The sequence below is a fragment of the Petromyzon marinus genome, unplaced genomic scaffold (genome assembly GCF_048934315.1).
Source record: "Petromyzon marinus isolate PM22_M1 ecotype Great Lakes invasive population unplaced genomic scaffold, UKy_Petmar_22M1.pri1.0 PM_Scaffold_61, whole genome shotgun sequence".
NCBI classification, from domain to species: domain Eukaryota; kingdom Metazoa; phylum Chordata; class Hyperoartia; order Petromyzontiformes; family Petromyzontidae; genus Petromyzon; species Petromyzon marinus.
The window spans coordinates 340,348-365,287 of NW_027423624.1; the positions used below are offsets into that span (position 1 = coordinate 340,348).

At 54.3% G+C, this 24,940-nt stretch overlaps 1 long non-coding RNA gene across 1 annotated transcript; it reads right to left on the reverse strand.

The window, feature by feature from the left end:
• Nucleotides 1–2,184: 2,184 nt before the first annotated feature.
• LOC142923727 (uncharacterized) lies at nucleotides 2,185–20,474 on the reverse strand. Its single transcript, XR_012940813.1, has 4 exons — nucleotides 20,141–20,474; nucleotides 13,159–13,282; nucleotides 6,193–6,225; nucleotides 2,185–2,704 (listed from the first exon to the last, which is right to left on the reverse strand). It is a non-coding gene; the product is annotated as an uncharacterized LOC142923727 (long non-coding RNA).
• Between the last annotated feature and the right edge of the window lie 4,466 nt (nucleotides 20,475–24,940).

A 24,940-nucleotide genomic window follows, 5' to 3' on the forward strand; every position in this document is an offset into this window, starting at 1 on the left:
AGTAGGTGAGTGAGTATGTGAGGTAGGTGAAGTAGGTGATGTGAGTAGGTTGACGGTGAGTTCGTGGACGAGTAGGTGAGTGAGTGAGGTAGGTGATGTGAGTTGGTGAGTAGGTGAGTAGGTGAGTGAGTAGGTGAGTGTGTAGGTGAGTAGGTGAGTGAGTAGGTGAGTAGGTGAGTGAGTAGGTGAGTGAGTAGGTGAGTAGGTGAGTAGGTGTGTAGGTGAGTGAGTAGGTGAGTGAGTAGGTGAGTGAGTAGGTGAGTAGGTGAGTAGGTGAGTGAGTAGGTGAGTGAGTAGGTGAGTAGGTGTGTAGGTGAGTGAGTAGGTGAGTGAGTAGGTGAGTGAGTAGGTGAGTAGGTGAGTAGGTGAGTAGGTGAGTAGGTGAGTGAGTAGGTGAGTGAGTAGGTGAGTGAGTAGGTGAGTAGGTGAGTAGGTGAGTAGGTGAGTGCCCACCCAGAGTAAGGGAGGTAACATTTTCCTCGTCGGCGATGAACTCCAGCACGCCCTGTGAGTGAGTAGGTGAGTGAGTGGTGAGTGAAGTAGGTGAGTGAGTAGGTGAGTGTGTAGGTGAGTAGGTGAGTGAGTAGGTGAGTGAGTAGGTGAGTGAGTAGGTGAGTAGGTGTGTAGGTGAGTGAGTAGGTGGAGTAGGTGAGTAGGTGAGTGAGTAGGTGAGTGAGTGAGTGAGTAGGTGAGTGAGTAGGTGAGTAGGTGAGTGGGTGAGTGAGTAGGTGAGTGAGTAGGTGAGTGAGTAGGTGTGTGAGTAGGTGAGTGAGTAGGTGAGTAGGTGAGTGAGTAGGTGAGTGAGTAGGTGAGTGAGTGAGTAGGTGAGTGAGTAGGTGAGTGAGTAGGTGAGTGAGTAGGTGAGTGAGTAGGTGAGTGAGTAGGTGTGCAGGTGAGTGAGTAGGTGAGTGAGTAGGTGAGTAGGTGAGTGAGTAGGTGAGTGAGTTGGTGAGTAGGTGAGTGAGTTGGTGAGTAGGGAGTAGGTGAGTAGGTGAGTGAGTAGGTGAGTGAGTAGATGAGTGAGTGAGTTGGTGAGTGTGTAGGTGAGTGAGTAGGTGAGTAGGTGAGTAGGTGAGTGAGTAAGGTGAGTGAGTAGGTGAGTACACACCCAGTAAGGGAGGTAACATTTTCCCTCGTCGGCGATGAACTCCAGCACGCCGCTGTGAGTGAGTAGGTGAGTGAGTAGGTGAGTAGGTGAGTGAGTAGGTGAGTAGGTGAGTTAGGTGAGTGAGTAGGTTAGAGTGAAGTAGGTGAGTCCACACCAGAGTGAGTAGGTGAGTAGGTGAGTGAGTAGGTGAGTGAGTAGGTGAGTAGGTGAGTAGGTGAGTGAGTAGGTGAGTACCCACCCAGTAAGGGAGGTAACATTTTCCCTCGTCGGCGATGAACTCCAGCACACCGCTGTGAGTGAGTAGGTGAGTGAGTAGGTGAGTAGGTGAGTGAGTAGGTGAGTGAGTAGGTGAGTGAGTAGGTGAGTAGGTGAGTGAGTAGGTGAGTGTGTAGGTGAGTAGGTGAGTAGGTGAGTAGGTGAGTAGGTGAGTGAGTAGGTGAGTAGGTGAGTGAGTAGGTGAGTAGGTGAGTAGGTGAGTGAGTAGGTGAGTGAGTAGGTGAGTAGGTGAGTGAGTAGGTGAGTGAGTAGGTGAGTAGGTGAGTGAGTAGGTGAGTAGGTGAGTAGGTGAGTGAGTAGGTGAGTGAGTAGGTGAGTAGGTGAGTGAGTAGGTGAGTGAGTAGGTGAGTAGGTGAGTAGGTGAGTAGGTGAGTACACACCCAGTAAGGGAGGTAACATTTTCCCTCGTCGGCGATGAACTCCAGCACGCCGCTGTGAGTGAGTAGGTGAGTGAGTAGGTGAGTAGGTGAGTGTGTAGGTGAGTGAGTAGGTGAGTAGGTGAGTAGGTGAGTGAGTAGGTGAGTAGGTGAGTACAACACCCAGTAAGGGAGGTAACATTTTCCCTCGTCGGCGATGAACTCCAGCACGCCGCTGTGAGTGAGTAGGTGAGTGAGTAGGTGAGTGAGTAGGTGAGTGAGTAGGTGAGTGAGTAGGTGAGTAGGTGAGTAGGTGAGTAGGTGAGTAGGTGAGTGAGTAGAGTAGGTGAGTAGGTGAGTAGGTGAGTGAGTGAGTAGGTGAGTAGGTGAGTAGGTGAGTGAGTGAGTAGGTGAGTGAGTAGGTGAGTAGGTGAGTGAGTGAGTGAGTGAGTGAGTAGGTGAGTAGGTGAGTGAGTAGGTGAGTAGGTGAGTGCCCACCCAGTAAGGGAGGTAACATTTTCCCTCGTCGGCGATGAACTCCAGCACGCCGCTGTGAGTGAGTAGGTGAGTGAGTAGGTGAGTGAGTAGGTGAGTGAGTAGGTGAGTGAGTAGGTGAGTAGGTGAGTGAGTAGGTGAGTGAGTAGGTGAGTGAGTAGGTGAGTACACACCCAGTAAGGGAGGTAACATTTTCCCTCGTCGGCGATGAACTCCAGCACGCCGCTGTGAGTGAGTAGGTGAGTAGGTGAGTGAGTAGGTGAGTAGGTGAGTAGGTGAGTGTGTAGGTGAGTAGGTGAGTAGGTGAGTGAGTAGGTGAGTAGGTGAGTGAGTAGGTGAGTGCCCACCCAGTAAGGGAGGTAACATTTTCCCTCGTCGGCGATGAACTCCAGCACGCCGCTGTGAGTGCTGCGATCAGCGCGAGCATTCGTCAGCTTAAACAGCATGGGGTAGGTGATGTTCAGACGGCCTAGAGACACGGGGAGGACACGGGGAGACACGGGGAGATAAGGGGAGACACGGGGAGACAGGGGGAGATAAGGGGAGACACGGGGAGACACGGGGAGACACGGGGAGATAAGGGGAGACACGGGGAGACACGGGGAGATAAGGGGAGACACGGGGAGACACGGGGAGACACGGGGAGACATGGGGGAGACACGGGGAGACACGGGGAGACACGGGGAGACATGGGGGGGAGACACGGGGAGACACGGGAGACAAGGGGAGACAGGGGGAGACAGTGGGAGACAGTGGGAGACACGGGGAGACGCGGGGAGACACGGGGAGACACGGGGAGATAAGGGGAGACACGGGGAGACAGGGGGAGATAAGGGGAGACACGGGGAGACAGGGGGAGATAAGGGGAGACACGGGGAGACAGGGGGAGATAAGGGGAGACACGGGGAGACACGGGGAGACACGGGGAGATAAGGGGAGACACGGGGAGACACGGGGAGATAAGGGGAGACACGGGGAGACACGGGGAGACACGGGGAGACATGGGGGGAGACACGGGGAGACACGGGGAGACAAGGGAGACAGGGGGAGACAGTGGGAGACAGTGGGAGACAGGGGGAGACGCGGGGAGACACGGGGAGACACGGGGGGGGAGACACGGGGAGACACGGGGAGACAGGGAGAGACACAGGAGACACGGGGAGACACGGGGAGATAAGGGGAGACACAGGGAGACACGGGGTGAGACACGGGGAGACACGGGGGGGAGACACGGGGGGGAGACACGGGGAGACAGGGAGAGACACGGGGAGACACGGGGAGATAAGGGGAGATAAAGGGAGACAGGGAGAGACACGGGGAGACACGGGGAGACACGGGGAGACAGGGGGAGACAGTGGGAGACAGAGGGAGACACCGGGAGACACGGGGAGACACGGGGAGACACGGGGGGAGACACGGGGAGATAAGGGGAGACAGGGGGAGACAGGGGGAGACAGTGGGAGACAGGGGGAGACACGGGGAGATGCGGGGAGACACGGGGTGAGACACGGGGAGACACGGGGAGAAGGGGAGACACGGGGAGACAGGGAGAGACACGGGGAGGACACGGGGAGACAGGGGGAGACACGGGGAGACACGGGGTGAGACACGGGGAGATACGGGGTGACACGGGGAGACACGGGGAGACACGGGGAGACACGGGGAGACACGGGGAGACAGGGGGAGACACGGGGAGACACGGGGAGACACGGGGGGGGAGACACGGGGAGACACGGGGTGAGACACGGGGAGACACGGGGAGACAGGGGGAGACACGGGGAGATAAGGGGAGACACGGGGAGATAAGGGGAGACACGGGGGAGACACGGGGAGACACGGGGTGAGACACGGGGAGACACGGGGAGACAGGGGGAGACACGGGGAGACACGGGGAGACACGGGGAGACACGGGGGGGAGACACGGGGAGACACGGGGAGACAGGGGGAGACACGGGGAGACACGGGGAGACACGGGGAGACATGGGGAGACACGGGGAGACAGGGGGAGACACGGGGAGACACGGGGAGACAGGGAGAGACACGGGGAGACAGGGGGTGAGACACGGGGGGGAGACACGGGGAGACACGGGGTGAGACACGGGGAGACAGGGAGAGACACGGGGAGACACGGGGAGACACGGGGAGACACGGGGAGACAGGGGGAGACACGGGGTGAGACACGGGGAGACAGGGAGAGACACGGGGAGACACGGGGAGACGCGGGGAGACGCGGGGAGACAGGGGGAGACACGGGGAGACACGGGGGGGGAGACACGGGGAGACACGGGGAGACAGGGGGAGACACGGGGAGACAGGGGGAGACACGGGGAGACACGGGGAGACACGGAAGGGGAGACAGGGGAGACAGGGGGAGACACGGGGAGACACGGGGAGAGACGGGGGGGGAGACACGGGGAGACAGGGGGAGACACGGGGAGACACGGGGAGACACGGGGAGACACGGGGAGACAGGGGGAGACACGGGGAGACACGGGGAGACACGGGGAGACACGGGGTGAGACACGGGGAGATACGGGGAGACACGGGGAGACACGGGGAGACACGGGGAGACACGGGGAGACAGGGGGAGACGCGGGGAGACACGGGGAGACACGGGGAGACAGGGAGAGACACGGGGAGACAAGGGGAGACACGGGGAGATAAGGGGAGACACGGGGAGACACGGGGAGACACGGGGAGACACGGGGTGAGACGGGGGGAGACACGGGGTGAGACGGGGGGGAGACACAGGGAGACAGGGGGTGGCACGGGGAGACACGGGGGGAGACACGGGGGGGAGACACGGGGAGACAGGGAGAGACACGGGGAGATATGGGGAGACACGGGGAGACACGGGGAGACACGGGGAGACACGGGGTGAGACACGGGGAGACACGGGGAGACACGGGGAGACAGGGGGAGACAGGGAGAGACACGGGGAGATATGGGGATACACGGGGAGACTCGGGGAGACACGGGGAGACATGGGGAGACAGGGGGAGACGCGGGGAGACACGGGGAGACATGGGGAGACACGAGGGGACACGGGGAGATACGGGGAGACACGGGGAGACAGGGGGAGACACGGGGAGACACGAGGGGACACGGGGTGACACGGGGAGACACGGGGAGACAGGGGGAGACACGGGGAGACACGGGGAGACACGGGGAGACACGGGGAGACACGGGGGGGAGACACGGGGAGACACGAGGGAGACACGGGGGAGACACGGGGAGACACGGGGAGACACGGGGTGACACGAGGGAGACACGGGGGAGACACGGGGAGACACGGGGAGACACGGGGAGACACGGGGAGACACGGGGAGACACGGGGAGACACGGGGAGACACGGGGGAGACACGGGGAGACACGGGGAGACACGGGGAGACACGGGGAGACACGGGGAGACACGGGGAGACACGGGGAGACGCAGGGAGACACGTGGAGACGCGGGGAGACACGGGGAGACAGAGGGAGACACGGGGGGGGAGACACGGGGAGACACGGGGGTGAGACACGGGAGTGAGACACGGGGAGACACGGGGAGACAGGGAGAGACAGGGGGAGACATGGGGGGAGACAGCACTTGCTCCTACAGCCCTGCTAGAGGCTACCTGGGGGAGCTTTGTCTGTGTGTGGTGTGTGTAGTACATAGACACTGCTGATGCTACTCGCTACCAACAGCACTTGCTCCTACAGCCCTGCTAGAGGCTACCTGGGGTAGCTTTGTCTGTGTGTGGTGAGTGTAGTACATAGACACTGCTGCTGCTACTCGCTACTAACACCACTTGCCCCTACAGCCCTGCTAGAGGCTACCTGGGGTAGCTTTGTCTGTGTGTGTGGTGTGTGTAGTACATAGACACTGCTGCTGCTACTCGCTACTAACACCACTTGCCCCTGCAGCCCTGCTAGAGGCTACCTGGGGGAGCTTTGTCTGTGTGTGGGTCAACTCACTGAGTTGGTCCAGGGCTGATGGCGGCAGAATGACTGCAGGGAATGAAACAACAACAACAACAACATCATCATCATCAGCAGCATCATCATCATTAACATCATCAGCAGCAGCAACATCATCATCAGCATCATCATCATCAGCATCAACATCATGAGGAACATCATCAGCATCATCAACAGTGAGTGAGTGAGTGGGTGAGTGAGTGAGTGGGTGGGTGGGTGAGTGAGTGAGTGGGTGAGTGAGTGGGTGAGTGAGTGGGTGAGTGAGTGGGTGAGTGGGTGAGTGAGTGAGTGAGTGTGTGAGTGGGTGAGTGAGTGGGTGAGTAGCTGAGTGAGTGGGTGAGTGAGTGAGTGAGTGGGTGAGTGTGTGGGTGAGTGGGTGAGTGGGTGAGTGAGTGAGTAGGTGAGTGGGTGAGTGAGTAGGTGAGTGACTGGGTGAGTAGCTGAGTGAGTGGGTGAGTGGGTGAGTGAGTGAGTGAGTAGGTGAGTGACTGAGTGAGTAGGTGAGTGAGTGAGTAGGTGAGTGACTGGGTGAGTAGCTGAGTGAGTGGGTGAGTGAGTGAGTAGGTGAGTGACTGAGTGAGTAGGTGAGTGAGTGAGTAGGTGAGTGACTGGGTGAGTAGCTGAGTGAGTGGGTGAGTGGGTGAGTGAGTGAGTGGGTGAGTGAGTGAGTGGGTGAGTGAGTGGGTAAGTGTGTGAGTGAGTGAGTAGCTGAGTGAGTAGCTGAGTGACTGGGTGAGTGGGTGAGTGAGTGAGTGAGTAGGTGAGTGACTGAGTGAGTAGGTGAGTGACTGAGTGAGTAGGTGAGTGAGTAGGTGAGTGACTGGGTGAGTAGCTGAGTGAGTGGGTGAGTGGGTGAGTGAGTGAGTAGGTGAGTGAGTAGCTGAGTGAGCAGCTGAGTGACTGGGTGAGTGACTGGGTGAGTAGCTGAGTGAGTGGGTGAGTGGGTGATTGAGTGAGTGAGTAGGTGAGTGACTGAGTGAGTAGTTGAGTGAGTGAGTGAGTAACTGAGTGACTGGGTGAGTAGCTGAGTGAGTGGGTGAGTGGGTGAGTGAGTGAGTGAGTAGGTGAGTGACTGAGTGAGTAGGTGAGTGACTGAGTGAGTAGGTGAGTGAGTAGGTGAGTGGGTGAGTAGGTGAGTGACTGGGTGAGTAGCTGAGCGAGTGACTGGGTGAGTGACTGGGTGAGTGAGTGAGTGACTGAGTGACTGAGTGAGTAGGTGAGTGACTGAGTGAGTAGGTGAGTGACTAAGTGACTGGGTGAGTGACTGGGTGAGTAGCTGAGTGACTGGGTGAGTAGGTGAGTGAGTGAGTAGGTGAGTGACTGGGTGAGTAGCTGAGTGAGTAGGTGAGTAGGTGAGTGACTGGGTGAGTAGCTGAGTGAGTGACTGGGTGAGTGACTGGGTGAGTAGGTGAGTGAGTGACTGGGTGAGTGGGTGGGTGAGTAGGTGAGTGACTGAGTGAGTGAGTGAGTAGGTGAGTGAGTGAGTGGGTGAGTGAGTAGGTGAGTGGGTGAGTGAGTGGGTGAGTGAGTGAGTAGGTGAGTGAGTAGCTGAGTGAGTAGCTGAGTGACTGGGTGAGTGAGTAGGTGAGTGACTGAGTGAGTAGGTGAGTGACTGAGTGAGTGGGTGAGTGAGTGAGTAGGTGAGTGGGTGAGTGAGTGGGTGAGTGAGTGGGTGAGTGAGTGAGTGAGTGTATGAGTGACTGGGTGAGTAGCTGAGTGAGTGGGTGAGTGAGTGAGTAGCTGAGTGAGTAGCTGAGTGAGTGAGTAGGTGAGTGTGTGAGTGAGTGAGTGACTGAGTGAGTAGCTGAGTGACTGGGTGAGTAGCTGAGTGAGTAGGTGAGTGACTGGGTGAGTGAGTGAGTGAGTAGGTGAGTGACTGGGTGAGTAGCTGAGTGAGTGGGTGAGTGAGTGGGTGAGTGAGTGAGTGACTGAGTGACTGAGTGAGTGAGTAGGTGAGTGACTAGGTGAGTAGCTGAGTGAGTAGCTGAGTGAGTGGGTGAGTGACTGGGTGAGTGACTGGGTGAGTGGGTGAGTGAGTGAGTGGGTGAGTGAGTGAGTAGCTGAGTGAGTAGCTGAGTGACTGGGTGAGTGACTGAGTGAGTGTGTGAGTGAGTAGGTGAGTGACTGAGTGAGTAGGTGAGTGACTGGGTGAGTGACTGGGTGAGTGAGTGAGTGAGTGGGTGAGTGACTGAGTGAGTGAGTGACTGAGTGACTGGGTGAGTGACTGAGTGAGTGAGTGAGTAGCTGAGTGACTGAGTGTGTGAGTGGGTGAGTGACTGGGTGAGTAGCTGAGTGAGTAGCTGAGTGAGTGGGTGAGTGAGTGAGTAGGTGAGTGAGTAGGTGAGTGTGTGAGTGAGTGAGTAGGTGAGTGAGTAGGTGAGTGTGTGAGTGAGTGAGTAGGTGAGTGAGTAGGTGAGTGTGTGAGTGAGTGAGTAGGTGAGTGAGTGAGTGAGTGTGTGAGTGAGTGAGTAGCTGAGTGAGTGGGTGAGTGAGTGAGTGTGTGAGTGAGTGAGTAGGTGAGTGACTAGGTGAGTAGCTGAGTGACTGAGCGAGTGAGTAGGTGAGTGGGTGAGTAGCTGAGTGAGTAGCTGAGTGAGTGGGTGAGTGAGTAGGTGAGTGACTGAGTGAGTGAGTGACTGAGTGACTGAGTGTATGAGTGACTGGGTGAGTAGCTGAGTGAGTAGCTGAGTGAGTGGGTGAGTGAGTGAGTGTGTGAGTGAGTGAGTAGGTGAGTGAGTGAGTGAGTGTGTGAGTGAGTGAGTAGGTGAGTGAGTAGGTGAGTGTGTGAGTGAGTGAGTGAGTAGGTGAGTGACTAGGTGAGTAGCTGAGTGACTGGGTGAGTGACTAGGTGAGTAGCTGGGTGAGTAGCTGAGTGAGTGGGTGAGTGAGTGAGTGTGTGAGTGAGTGAGTAGGTGAGTGACTAGGTGAGTGACTAGGTGAGTAGCTGAGTGAGTGGGTGAGTGAGTGAGTGGGTGAGTGAGTGAGTGAGTGACTGGGTGAGTGGGTGAGTGAGTGAGTGACTGGGTGAGTGGGTGAGTGAGTGAGTGAGTGGGTGAGTGAGTGAGTGAGTGGGTGAGTGAGTGAGTGGGTGAGTGAGTGAGTGAGTGACTGGGTGAGTGGGTGAGTGAGTGACTGGGTGAGTGAGTGAGTGAGTGGGTGAGTGAGTGAGTGAGTGGGTGAGTGAGTGGGTGGGTGAGTGAGTGGGTGGGTGAGTGGGTGGGTGAGTGAGTAGGTGAGTGAGTGTATGAGTGACTAGGTGAGTAGCTGAGTGAGTAGGTGAGTGAGTAGCTGAGTGACTGGGTGAGTGACTGGGTGAGTAGCTGGGTGAGTGGGTGAGTGAGTGGGTGAGTGACTAGGTGAGTGAGTTGGTGAGTGACTGAGTGAGTGAGTGACTGAGTGAGTGAGTAGGTGAGTGACTAGGTGAGTAGCTGAGTGAGTAGCTGGGTGAGTAGCTGAGTGAGTGGGTGAGTAGCTGAGTGAGTAGCTGAGTGACTGGGTGAGTGAGTAGGTGAGTGACTGAGTGAGTAGGTGAGTGACTGAGTGAGTGGGTGAGTGAGTGAGTAGGTGAGTGGGTGAGTGAGTGGGTGAGTGAGTGGGTGAGTGAGTGAGTGAGTGTATGAGTGACTGGGTGAGTAGCTGAGTGAGTGGGTGAGTGAGTGAGTGAGTAGCTGAGTGAGTAGCTGAGTGAGTGAGTAGGTGAGTGTTTGAGTGAGTGAGTGACTGAGTGAGTAGCTGAGTGACTGGGTGAGTAGCTGAGTGAGTAGGTGAGTGACTGGGTGAGTGAGTGAGTGAGTAGGTGAGTGACTGGGTGAGTAGCTGAGTGAGTGGGTGAGTGAGTGGGTGAGTGAGTGAGTGAGTGACTGAGTGACTGAGTGAGTGAGTAGGTGAGTGACTAGGTGAGTAGCTGAGTGAGTAGCTGAGTGAGTGGGTGAGTGACTGGGTGAGTGACTGGGTGAGTGGGTGAGTGAGTGAGTGGGTGAGTGAGTGAGTAGCTGAGTGAGTAGCTGAGTGACTGGGTGAGTGACTGAGTGAGTGTGTGAGTGAGTAGGTGAGTGACTGAGTGAGTAGGTGAGTGACTGGGTGAGTGACTGGGTGAGTGAGTGAGTGAGTGGGTGAGTGACTGAGTGAGTGAGTGACTGAGTGACTGGGTGAGTGACTGAGTGACTGAGTGAGTGAGTAGCTGAGTGACTGAGTGTGTGAGTGGGTGAGTGACTGGGTGAGTAGCTGAGTGAGTAGCTGAGTGAGTGGGTGAGTGAGTGAGTAGGTGAGTGAGTAGGTGAGTGTGTGAGTGAGTGAGTAGGTGAGTGAGTAGGTGAGTGTGTGAGTGAGTGAGTAGGTGAGTGAGTAGGTGAGTGTGTGAGTGAGTGAGTGAGTGTGTGAGTGAGTGAGTAGGTGAGTGACTAGGTGAGTAGCTGAGTGACTGAGCGAGTGAGTAGGTGAGTGGGTGAGTAGCTGAGTGAGTAGCTGAGTGAGTGGGTGAGTGAGTAGGTGAGTGACTGAGTGAGTGAGTGACTGAGTGACTGAGTGTATGAGTGACTGGGTGAGTAGCTGAGTGAGTAGCTGAGTGAGTGGGTGAGTGAGTGAGTGTGTGAGTGAGTGAGTAGGTGAGTGAGTGAGTGTGTGAGTGAGTGAGTAGGTGAGTGAGTAGGTGAGTGTGTGAGTGAGTGAGTGAGTAGGTGAGTGACTAGGTGAGTAGCTGAGTGACTGGGTGAGTGACTAGGTGAGTAGCTGGGTGAGTAGCTGAGTGAGTGGGTGAGTGAGTGAGTGTGTGAGTGAGTGAGTAGGTGAGTGACTAGGTGAGTGACTAGGTGAGTAGCTGAGTGAGTGGGTGAGTGAGTGAGTGGGTGAGTGAGTGAGTGACTGGGTGAGTGGGTGAGTGAGTGAGTGAGTGACTGGGTGAGTGGGTGAGTGAGTGAGTGAGTGGGTGAGTGAGTGAGTGAGTGAGTGGGTGAGTGAGTGAGTGGGTGAGTGAGTGAGTGAGTGACTGGGTGAGTGGGTGAGTGAGTGAGTGACTGGGTGAGTGGGTGAGTGAGTGAGTGAGTGGGTGAGTGAGTGAGTGAGTGGGTGAGTGAGTGGGTGGGTGAGTGAGTGGGTGGGTGAGTGAGTAGGTGAGTGAGTGTATGAGTGACTAGGTGAGTAGCTGAGTGAGTAGGTGAGTGAGTAGCTGAGTGACTGGGTGAGTGACTGGGTGAGTAGCTGGGTGAGTGGGTGAGTGAGTGGGTGAGTGACTAGGTGAGTGAGTTGGTGAGTGACTGAGTGAGTGAGTGACTGAGTGAGTGAGTAGGTGAGTGACTAGGTGAGTAGCTGAGTGAGTAGCTGGGTGAGTAGCTGAGTGAGTGGGTGAGTAGCTGAGTGAGTAGCTGAGTGAGTGGGTGAGTGACTGGGTGAGTAGCTGAGTGAGTAGGTGAGTGACTAGGTGAGTAGCTGAGTGAGTAGCTGGGTGAGTAGCTGAGTGAGTAGGTGAGTGACTGGGTGAGTAGCTGAGTGAGTAGGTGAGTGACTAGGTGAGTAGCTGAGTGAGTAGCTGAGTGACTGGGTGAGTGAATGGGTGAGTAGCTGAGTGAGTAGGTGAGTGACTGGGTGAGTAGCTGAGTGAGTAGCTGAGTGAGTGGGTAAGTGAGTGGGTGAGTGAGTAGGTGAGTGAGTGTATGAGTGACTAGGTGAGTAGCTGAGTGAGTAGCTGGGTGAGTAGCTGAGTGAGTAGGTGAGTGACTGGGTGAGTAGCTGAGTGAGTAGGTGAGTGACTAGGTGAGTAGCTGAGTGAGTAGCTGAGTGACTGGGTGAGTGACTGGGTGAGTAGCTGAGTGAGTAGGTGAGTGACTGGGTGAGTAGCTGAGTGAGTAGCTGAGTGAGTGGGTGAGTGAGTGGGTGAGTGAGTAGGTGAGTGAGTGTATGAGTGACTAGGTGAGTAGCTGAGTGAGTAGCTGGGTGAGTAGCTGAGTGAGTAGGTGAGTGACTGGGTGAGTAGCTGAGTGAGTAGGTGAGTGACTAGGTGAGTAGCTGAGTGAGTAGCTGTGTGAGTGGGTGAGTGACTGGGTGAGTAGCTGAGTGAGTAGGTGAGTGACTGGGTGAGTAGCTGAGTGAGTAGCTGAGTGAGTGACTGGGTGAGTAGCTGAGTGAGTAGGTGAGTGACTGGGTGAGTAGCTGAGTGAGTAGGTGAGTGACTAGGTGAGTAGCTGGGTGAGTAGCTGAGTGAGTGACTGGGTGAGTAGCTGAGTGAGTAGCTGAGTGAGTGGGTGAGTGACTGAGTGAGTAGCTGAGTGAGTAGTTGAGTAAGTGAGTGACTGGGTGAGTAACTGAGTGAGTAGCTGAGTGACTAGGTGAGTGAGTGAGTGAGTAGGTGAGTGAGTGAGTGACTGAGTGAGTGAGTGGGTGAGTGAGTGAGTGACTGAGTGACTGGGTGAGTGAATGAGTGACTGAGTGAGTGAGTAGGTGAGTGACTAGGTGAGTAGCTGAGTGAGTAGCTGGGTGAGTAGCTGAGTGAGTGGGTGAGTAGCTGAGTGAGTAGCTGAGTGAGTGGGTGAGTGACTGGGTGAGTAGCTGAGTGAGTAGGTGAGTGACTAGGTGAGTAGCTGAGTGAGTAGCTGGGTGAGTAGCTGAGTGAGTAGGTGAGTGACTGGGTGAGTAGCTGAGTGAGTAGGTGAGTGACTAGGTGAGTAGCTGAGTGAGTAGCTGAGTGACTGGGTGAGTGACTGGGTGAGTAGCTGAGTGAGTGGGTGAGTGACTAGGTGAGTAGCTGAGTGAGTGACTAGGTGAGTGACTGAGTGAGTGACTAGGTGAGTGACTGAGTGAGTGTATGAGTGACTGGGTGAGTGACTGAGTGAGTGAGTAGCTGAGTGAGTGACTAGGTGAGTGACTGAGTGAGTGTATGAGTGACTGGGTGAGTGACTGAGTGAGTGAGTAGCTGGGTGAGTGACTAGGTGAGTGACTAGGTGAGTGAGTGACTAGGTGAGTGGCCCTCACTCTTTCCACCACGCTCGACGTCCGAGCGCTCGTTGCCAGGGAACATGGAGACAGAGTAGCAGCGGAACTGCGTGGTGAAGCGGCTTGAGAGCGGCCTTAGGAAGGCGTGCTCCAGAACGTTGAACTAGAAACACGCAGTGACGTCACACAGTGACGCACACACAGTGACGTCACACAGTGACACACACAGTGACGTCACACAGTGACACACACACAGAGTGACACACACAGAGTGACACACAGTGACACACACAGTGACACACACACAGTGACGTCACACAGTGACACACACACAGTGACACACACAGTGACGTCACACAGTGACACACACACAGTGACACACACACAGTGACACACACAGAGTGACACACACACACAGTGACACACACACAGTGACACACACACACAGTGACACACACACACAGTGACACACACATTCACACAGTGACACACACACACACACAGTGAGACACACACACACAGTGACACACACACAGAGTGACACACACAGTGACACACAGTGACACAGTGACACACACAGTGACACACCCACAGTGACACAGACACAGTGACACACACAGTGACACACAGTGACGTCACACAGTGACACACACAGTGACACACACACACAGTGACACACACACACACAGTGACACACACACACAGTGACACACACACAGTGACACACACAAACAGTGACACACACACAGTGAAACACACAGTGACACACACACACAGTGACACACACAGTGACACACACAGTGACACACACAGTGACACACACACAGTGACACACACAGTGACACACACACAGTGACACACACACAGTGACACACACAGTGACACATACACAGACACACACAGACACACACAGTGACACACACAGTGACACACACACACACAGCGACACACACACAGTGACACACACAGTGACACATACACAGACACATACACAGACACACACAGTGACACACACAGTGACACACACACAGTGCCACACACAGTGCCACACACAGTGACACACACACACAGTGACACACACACAGTGACACACACAGTGACACACACAGTGACACACACATTCACACAGTGACACACACACACACAGTGAGACACACACACACAGTGACACACACAGTGACACACAGTGACACACACACAGTGAGACACACACAGTGACACACACACAGTGACACACACAGTGACACACACACAGTGACACACACAGTGACACACACACAGTGACACACACAGTGACACACAGACAGTGACACACACACAGTGACACACACACAGTGACACACACACAGTGACACACACACAGTGACACACACACAGTGACACATACACACAATGACACACGCACAGTTACACACACACAGTGACACACACACACACAGTGACACACAGTGACACACACACACAGTGACACACACAGTGACACACACAGTGACACACACACAGTGACACACACACAGTGACACACACACACACAGTGACACACACACAGTGACACACACACAGTGACACACACAGTGACACACACACAGTGACACATACACACAATGACACACGCACAGTTACACACACACAGTGACACACACACACACAGTGACACACAGTGACACACACACACAGTGACACACACAGTGACACACACACAGTGACACACACACAGTGACACACACACACACAGTGACACACATACAGTGACACACACACACAGTGACACACAGTGACACACACACAGTGACACACACACACACACAGTGACGTCACACAGTGACACACACACAGTGACACACACACAGTGACACACACAGTGACACACACAGTGACACACACACACAGTGACACACACAGTGACACACAGACACACACACACAGTGACACACACACAGTGACACACACAGTGACACACACAGTGACACACATAGTGACACACACAGTGACACACACACAGTGACACACACACAGTGACACACACAGTGACACACACACAGTGACACACACACAGTGACACACACACACACACTGACACACAGTGACACACACACAGTGACACACACACACACACAGTGACAAACACAGTGACACACACAGTGACACACACACAGAGTGACACACACACACAGTGACACACACACACAGTGACACACACACACAGTGACACACACACACACAGTGACACACACACAGAGTGACACACACACACAGTGACACACACACAGTGACACACACACACAGTGACACACACACACAGTGACACACACATTCACACAGTGACACACACACACACACAGTGAGACACACACACACAGTGACACACACACAGAGTGACACACACAGTGACACACACACAGTGAGACACACACAGTGACACACACAGTGACACACACACAGTGACACACACAGTGACACACACACAGTGACACACACACAGTGACACACACACACAGTGACACACAGACAGTGACACACACACAGTGACACACACACAGTGACACACACAGTGACACACACACAGTGACACACACACAGTGACACACACACACAATGACACACGCACAGTTACACACACACAGTGACACACACACACAGTGACACACACACAGTGACACACACACAGTGACACACACACACAGTGACACACACAGTGACACACACACAGTGACACACACACAGTGACGTCACACAGTGACACACACACAGTGACACACACACAGTGACACACACACAGTGACACACACAGTGACACACACACACAGTGACACACACAGTGACACACAGACACACACACACACAGTGACACACACACAGTGACACACACAGTGACACACACAGTGACACACAGTGACACACATAGTGACACACACAGTGACACACACACAGTGACACACACACACAGTGACACACACACACAGTGACACACACAGTGACACACACACAGTGACACACACACACAGTGACACACACACACACACTGACACACACAGTGACACACACACAGTGACACACACACACAGTGACAAACACAGTGACACACACAGTGACACACACACACAGTGACACACAGTGACACACACACACACAGTGACACACACACACAGTGACACACACACAGTGACACACACACACAGTGACACATAGTGACACACACAGTGACACACAGTGACACACACACACACAGTGACACACACACAGTGACACACACACAGTGACACACAGTGACACGCACAGTGACACACACACACAGTGACACACACAGTGACACACACAGTGACACACACACACAGTTACACACACACACACAGTGACACACACAGTGACACACACACACAGTGACACACAGTGACACACACAGTGACACACACACACAGTGACACACAGTGACACACACAGTGACACACACACAGTGACACACACACATAGTAACACACACAGTGACACACACAACACAGTGACACACACACAGTGACACACACACACAGTGACACACACAGAGTGACACACACACACAGTGACACACACAGTGACACACACACAGTGACACACACACACAGTGACACACACACAGTGACACACACACAGTGACACACACACACAGTGACACACACACACAGTGACACACACACACAGTGACACACACAGAGTGACACACACAGTGACACACACAGTGACACACACAAGTGACACACACACAGAGTGACACACCCACAGTGACACAGTGACATACAGTGACACACACACAAGTGACACACACACACAGTGACACACAGTGACACACACAGTGACACACACACACAAAGTGACACACAGTGACACACACAGTGACACACACAGTGACACACACACACAGTGACACACACAGTGACACACACACACAGTGACACACACACATAGTAACACACACACAGTGACACACACAACACAGTGACACACACACAGTGACACACACACAGTGACACACACACAGTGACACACACACACAGTGACACACACAGAGTGACACACACACACAGTGACACACACACACAAGTGACACACACACACAGTGACACACACACAGTGACACACACACACAGTGACACACACAGAGTGACACACACACACAGTGACACACACACACAGTGACACACACACACAAGTGATACACACACACAGTGACACACACACACAGTGACACACACACATAGTAACACACACACAGTGACACACACCACACAGTGACACACACACACACACAGTGACACACACACAGAGTGACACACACACACAGTGACACACACACAGTGACACACACACACAAGTGACACACACACACAGTGACACACACACACAGTGACACACACACACAGTGACACACACACACAGAGTGACACACACACACAGAGTGACACACACAGTGACACACACAAGTGACACACACACAGAGTGACACACCCACACAGTGACACAGTGACACACAGTGACACACACACAAGTGACACACACACACAGTGACACACAGTGACACACACAGTGACACACACACACAGTGACACACAGTGACACACACAGTGACACACACAGTGACACACACACACAGTGACACACACAGTGACACACACACACAGTGACACACACACATAGTAACACACACAGTGACACACACACACAGTGACACACACACACACACAGTGACACACACAACACAGTGACACACACACAGTGACACACACACACAGTGACACACACACACAGTGACACACACAGAGTGACACACACACACAGTGACACACACACACAGTTACACACAGTGACACACACAGTGACACACACACACACAGTGACACACACACACATAGTAACACACACACAGTGACACACACAACACAGTGACACACACACACAGTGACACACACACAGAGTGACACACACACAGTGACACACACAGTGACACACACACAGTGACACACACCGTGAGACACACACACAGTGACACACACAGTGACACACACAGTGACACACACACACATTGACACACAGTGACACACACACAGTGACACACACACAGTGACACACACACAGTGACACACACACATTGACACACAGTGACACACACACACAGTGACACACACAGTGACACACACAGTGACACACACACAGTGACACACACACAGTGACACACACACACAGTGACACACACACACAGTGACACACACAGTGACACACACACAGTGACACACACACACAGTGACACACACACACACACTGACACACACAGTGACACACACACAGTGACACACACACACAGTGACAAACACAGTGACACACACAGTGACACACACACACAGTGACACACAGTGACACACACACACACAGTGACACACACACACAGTGACACACACACAGTGACACACACACACAGTGACACATAGTGACACACACAGTGACACACAGTGACACACACACACACAGTGACACACACACAGTGACACACACACAGTGACACACAGTGACACGCACAGTGACACACACACACAGTGACACACACAGTGACACACACAGTGACACACACACACAGTTACACACACACACACAGTGACACACACAGTGACACACACACACAGTGACACACAGTGACACACACAGTGACACACACACACAGTGACACACAGTGACACACACAGTGACACACACACAGTGACACACACACATAGTAACACACACAGTGACACACACACACAGTGACACACACACAGTGACACACACACACAGTGACACACACAGAGTGACACACACACACAGTGACACACACACACAGTGACACACACACACAAGTGATACACACACACAGTGACACACACACACAGTGACACACACACATAGTAACACACACACAGTGACACACACCACACAGTGACACACACACACACAGTGACACACACACAGAGTGACACACACACACAGTGACACACACACAGTGACACACACACACAAGTGACACACACACACAGTGACACACACACACAGTGACACACACACACAGTGACACACACACACAGAGTGACACACACACACAGAGTGACACACACAGTGACACACACAAGTGACACACACACAGAGTGACACACCCACACAGTGACACAGTGACACACAGTGACACACACACAAGTGACACACACACACAGTGACACACAGTGACACACACAGTGACACACACACACAGTGACACACAGTGACACACACAGTGACACACACAGTGACACACACACACAGTGACACACACAGTGACACACACACACAGTGACACACACACATAGTAACACACACAGTGACACACACACACAGTGACACACACACACACACAGTGACACACACAACACAGTGACACACACACAGTGACACACACACACAGTGACACACACACACAGTGACACACACAGAGTGACACACACACACAGTGACACACACACACAGTTACACACAGTGACACACACAGTGACACACACACACACAGTGACACACACACACATAGTAACACACACACAGTGACACACACAACACAGTGACACACACACACAGTGACACACACACAGAGTGACACACACACAGTGACACACACAGTGACACACACACAGTGACACACACCGTGAGACACACACACAGTGACACACACAGTGACACACACAGTGACACACACACACATTGACACACAGTGACACACACACAGTGACACACACACAGTGACACACACACAGTGACACACACACATTGACACACAGTGACACACACACACAGTGACACACACAGTGACACACACAGTGACACACACACAGTGACACACACAGTGACACACACACAGTGACACACACACAGTGACACACACACACAGTGACACACACACACAGTGACACACACAGTGACACACACACACAGTGACACACACACACAGTGACACACACACAGAGTGACACACACACACAGTGACAGTGCTCACCATGGTGACGGCAACGTGGATCTCGAATTTAAAGCCTCGATTAAAGATTTATCGCCCAAAGACCGTGGCGGTGGTGATGATGGGTGGTGGTGGTGATGGTGACTACGCTGAATACCCGCTCCAAGATTTATCGCCCAAAGACCGTGGCGGTGGTGATGATGATGGGTGGTGATGGTGGTGGTGAGGCTGGCGATTCCTTCCTGAAGGTTTATCGACCAGAGGCCGACGTGGTGATGATGGCTCGTGATTTTTGGTGATTCCCCGCTCGCACTGTACGGCTCCTCGCTACTGTACACACGGAGCGGAAGTGAAGCGCGCAGCCAGAACTACTTCCGGTGACGTGACTGCTGTACGTGATGACGTCACGACGCAACTGGCGGCTCGTGCGCAATGACGTCACGGCGCACGGTGGTGCGGGGGTGGGGGCACTTACGTGGTGACGTCACAACGCTCGGGGAGACACGTGCGTGGTGACGTCACGGCACACGGTGGTGGGGGTGGCACTTACGCGGTGACGTCACATCGTACAAACGACAGCCGACTGTTCCCGTGGTGACGTCACGACGCACGATGAGGCTCGTGCGTCTCGACGTCACGGCGGCGCACAGGGGAGGAGGGTGGGGCTTGTACACGGTGACGTCAGACCACAATCGGTTAGGCCGACGGTGTTCGCTGTGACGTCACTACGCACGGGGAGGCATGTGCTCGATGACGTCACCAGCAATTAACACTGAACCCTGTGGGAGTCTCAGTCTGGCTCTGTGTGCCTCAGTGATTAACACTGAACCCTGTGGGAGTCTCAGTCTGGCTCTGTGTGCCTCAGTGATTAACACTGAACCCTGTGGGAGCATTAGTCTGGCTCTGTGTGCCTCAGTGATTGACACTGAACCCTGTGGGCGCCTCAGTCTGGCTCTGTGAGTCTCAGTGATTAACACTGAACCCTGTGGGAGCCTCAGCCTGGCTCTGAGTCTCAGTGATTAACACTGAACCCTGAGGGAGCCTTAGTCTGACTCTGTGAGTCGCAGTGATTAACACTGAACCCTGTGGGAGCCTTAGTCTGTCTCTGTGAGTCTCAGTGATTAACACTGACCCCTGTGGGAGCCTCAGTCTGGCTCTGTGAGTCTCAGTGATTAACACTGAACCCTGTGGGAGCCTCAGCCTGGCTCTGAGTCTCAGTAATTAACACTGAACCCTGTGGGAGCCTCAGTGTGGCTCTGTGAGCCTCAGTGATTAACACTGAACCCTGTGGGAGCCTCAGTCTGGCTCTGTGAGTCTCAGTGATTAACACTGAACCCTGAGGGAGCCTCAGTCTGGCTCTGTAAGTCTCAGTGATTAACACTGAACCCTGTGGGAGCCTCAGTCTGGCTCTGTGAGCCTCAGTGATTAACACTGACCCCTGTGGGAGCCTCAGTCTGGCTCTGTGAGCCTCAGTGATTAACACTGAACCCTGTGGGAGCCTTAAGTCTGGCTCTGTGAGTCTCAGTGATTAACACTGAACCCTGTGGGAGCCTCAGTCTGGCTCTGTGAGCCTCAGTGATTAACACTGAACCCTGTGGGAGCCTCAGTCTGGCTCTGTGAGTCTCAGTGATTAACACTGAACCCTGAGGGAGCCTCAGTCTGGCTCTGTAAGTCTCAGTGATTAACACTGAACCCTGTGGGAGCCTCAGTCTGGCTCTGTGAGCCTCAGTGATTAACACTGAACCCTGTGGGAGCCTTAGTCTGGCTCTGTGAGTCTCAGTGATTAACACTGAACCCTGTGGGAGCCTCAGTCTGGCTCTGTGAGTCTCAGTGATTAACACTGAACCCTGTGGGAGCCTCAGTCTGGCTCTGTGAGTCTCAGTGATTAACACTGAACCCTGTGGGAGCCTCAGTCTGGCTCTGTGAGCCTCAGTGATTAACACTGAACCCTGTGGGAGCCTCAGCCTGGCTCTGAGTCTCAGTAATTAACACTGAACCCTGTGGGAGCCTCAGTCTGGCTCTGTGAGCCTCAGTGATTAACACTGAACCCTGTGGGAGCCTTAGTCTGGCTCTGTGAGCCTCAGTGATTAACACTGAACCCTGTGGGAGCCTCAGTCTGGCTGTGAGCCTCAGTGATTAACACTGAACCCTGTGGGAGCCTCAGCCTGGCTCTGAGTCTCAGTGATTAACACTGATCCCTGTGGGAGCCTCAGTCTGGCTCTGTGATTCTCAGTGATTAACACTGAACCCTGTGGGAGCCTCAGTCTGGCTCTGTGAGCCTCAGTGATTAACACTGAACCCTGTGGGAGCCTCAGCCTGGCTCTGAGTCTCAGTGATTAACACTGAACCCTGTGGGAGCCTCAGTCTGGCTCTGTGAGCCTCAGTGATTAACACTGAACCCTGTGGGAGCCTCAGCCTGGCTCTGTGAGTCTCAGTGATTAACACTGAACCCTGTGGGAGCCTCAGCCTGGCTCTGAGTCTCAGTGATTAACACTGAACCCTGTGGGAGCCTCAGTCTGGCTCTGTGAGTGTCAGGCTCTGGTTGCGTGCTCACTTAGGGGGTGACGCAGTCCTTACGAGTCTCGACTTGCAAGAGGATTCCTACAACCACGAACAGCAACAACAGCAGCAGCAACAACAACACTCAGTCACTCACTCGCTCGGCCACTCACTCACTCAGCCAGTCACTCACTCACTCGGCCAGTCACTCACTCGGCCAGTCACTCACTCGGCCACTCACTCACTCGGCCACTCACTCACTCGGCCAGTCACTCACTCAGCCACTCACTCACTCAGCTACTCATACACTCAGCCACTCACTCACTCAGTCACTCACTCACTCAGCTACTCACTCACTCAGCCACTCACTCACTCAGTCACTCACTCACTCAGCTACTCACTCGCTCAGCCACTCACTCACTCAGCCACTCACTCACTCAGCTACTCACTCACTCAGCCACTCACTCACTCAGCCACTCACTCAGCCACTCTCTCACACAGCCACTCACTCACTCGGTGACTCACTCACTCAGCCACTCACTCACTCAGCCACTCACTCACTCAGCCACTCACTCACTCAGCTACTCACTCACTCAGCTACTCATACACTCAACCACTCACTCACTCAGCCACTCACTCACTCGGTGTCTCACTCACTCAGCCACTCACTCACTCAGCTACTCACTCACTCAGCTACTCATACACTCAGCCACTCACTCAGTCACTCACTCACTCAGCTACTCACTCGCTCAGCCACTCACTCACTCAGCCACTCACTCACTCGGTGACTCACTCACTCAGCCACTCACTCACTCAGCTACTCACTCACTCACTCAGCTACTCACTCACTCGGCCACTCACTCAGCCACTCACTCAGCTACTCACTCACTCAGCTACTCATACACTCAGCCACTCACTCAGTCACTCACTCAGTCACTCCCTCACTCAGCTACTCACTCGCTCAGCCACTACTCACTCAGCTACTCACTCGCTCAGCTAATCACTCAGCCACTCACTCACTCATCTACTCACTCACTCAGCCACTCACTCACTCAGCTACTCATACACTCAGCCACTCACTCACTCAGCTACTCACTCACTCAGCTACTCACTCACTCAGCTACTCACTCGGCGACTCACTCACTCAGCCACTCACTCACTCAGCTACTCACTCACTCACTTAGCCACTCACTCACTCAGCCCCTCAATCACTCACCCCCTCACCCACCCACTCACCCACCCACCCACTCACCCACTCACTCACCCACTCACCCACCCACTCACCCACCCACTCACTCACTCACCCACCCACTCACCCACCCACTCACTCACTCACCCACCCACTCACCCCCTCACCCACCCACCACTCACTCATCCACTTACTCACTCACCCACTCACTCACTCACTCACCCACCCACTCACTCACCCACCCACTCACCCACTCACCCACCCACTCACCCACCCACTCACCCACCCACTCACCCACTCACTCACCCACCCACTCACTCACCCACTCACTCACTCACACACCCACTCACTCACTCACCCACCCACCCACTCACTCACCCACCCACTCACCCACTCACCCACTCACTCACCCACTCACTCACCCACCCACTCACTCACCCACCCACTCACCCACTCACCCACACACTCACCCACCCACTCACTCACTCACCCACCCACTCACCCACTCACTCACCCCCTCACCCACTCACTCACCCCCTCACCCACCCACTCACCCACCCACTCACCCACTCACCCACCCACTCACCCACCCACCCCCTCAGCCACCCACTCACCCACCCACCCCCTCACCCACCCACTCACCCACTCACTCAATCACCCACCCACTCACCCACCCACTCACATACTCACTCACCCACTCACCCACTCACTCACCCACTCACCCACCCACTCACCCACTCACCCACCCACTCACTCAATCACCCACCCACTCACCCACCCACTCACTCACCCACTCACCCACCCACTCACTCACCCACTCACTCACTCACCCACTCACCCACTCACTCAATCACCCACCCACTCACCCACCCACTCACACACTCACTCACCCACTCACCCACTCACTCACCCACTCACCCACCCACTCACCCACTCACTCACCCACTCACTCACCCACTCACCCACCCACTCACTCACTCACCCACACACTCACCCACTCACCCACCCACTCACCCACCCACTCACTCACCCACTCACCCACCCACCCACTCACCACACAACAAATCACTCACCGCCTGTCCGCTCTATCGATGTTATCAGCATCTCAGCAATGTGCTGCCGTCCAACCGAGGCGAAAGTGATAAAGCGAAAAC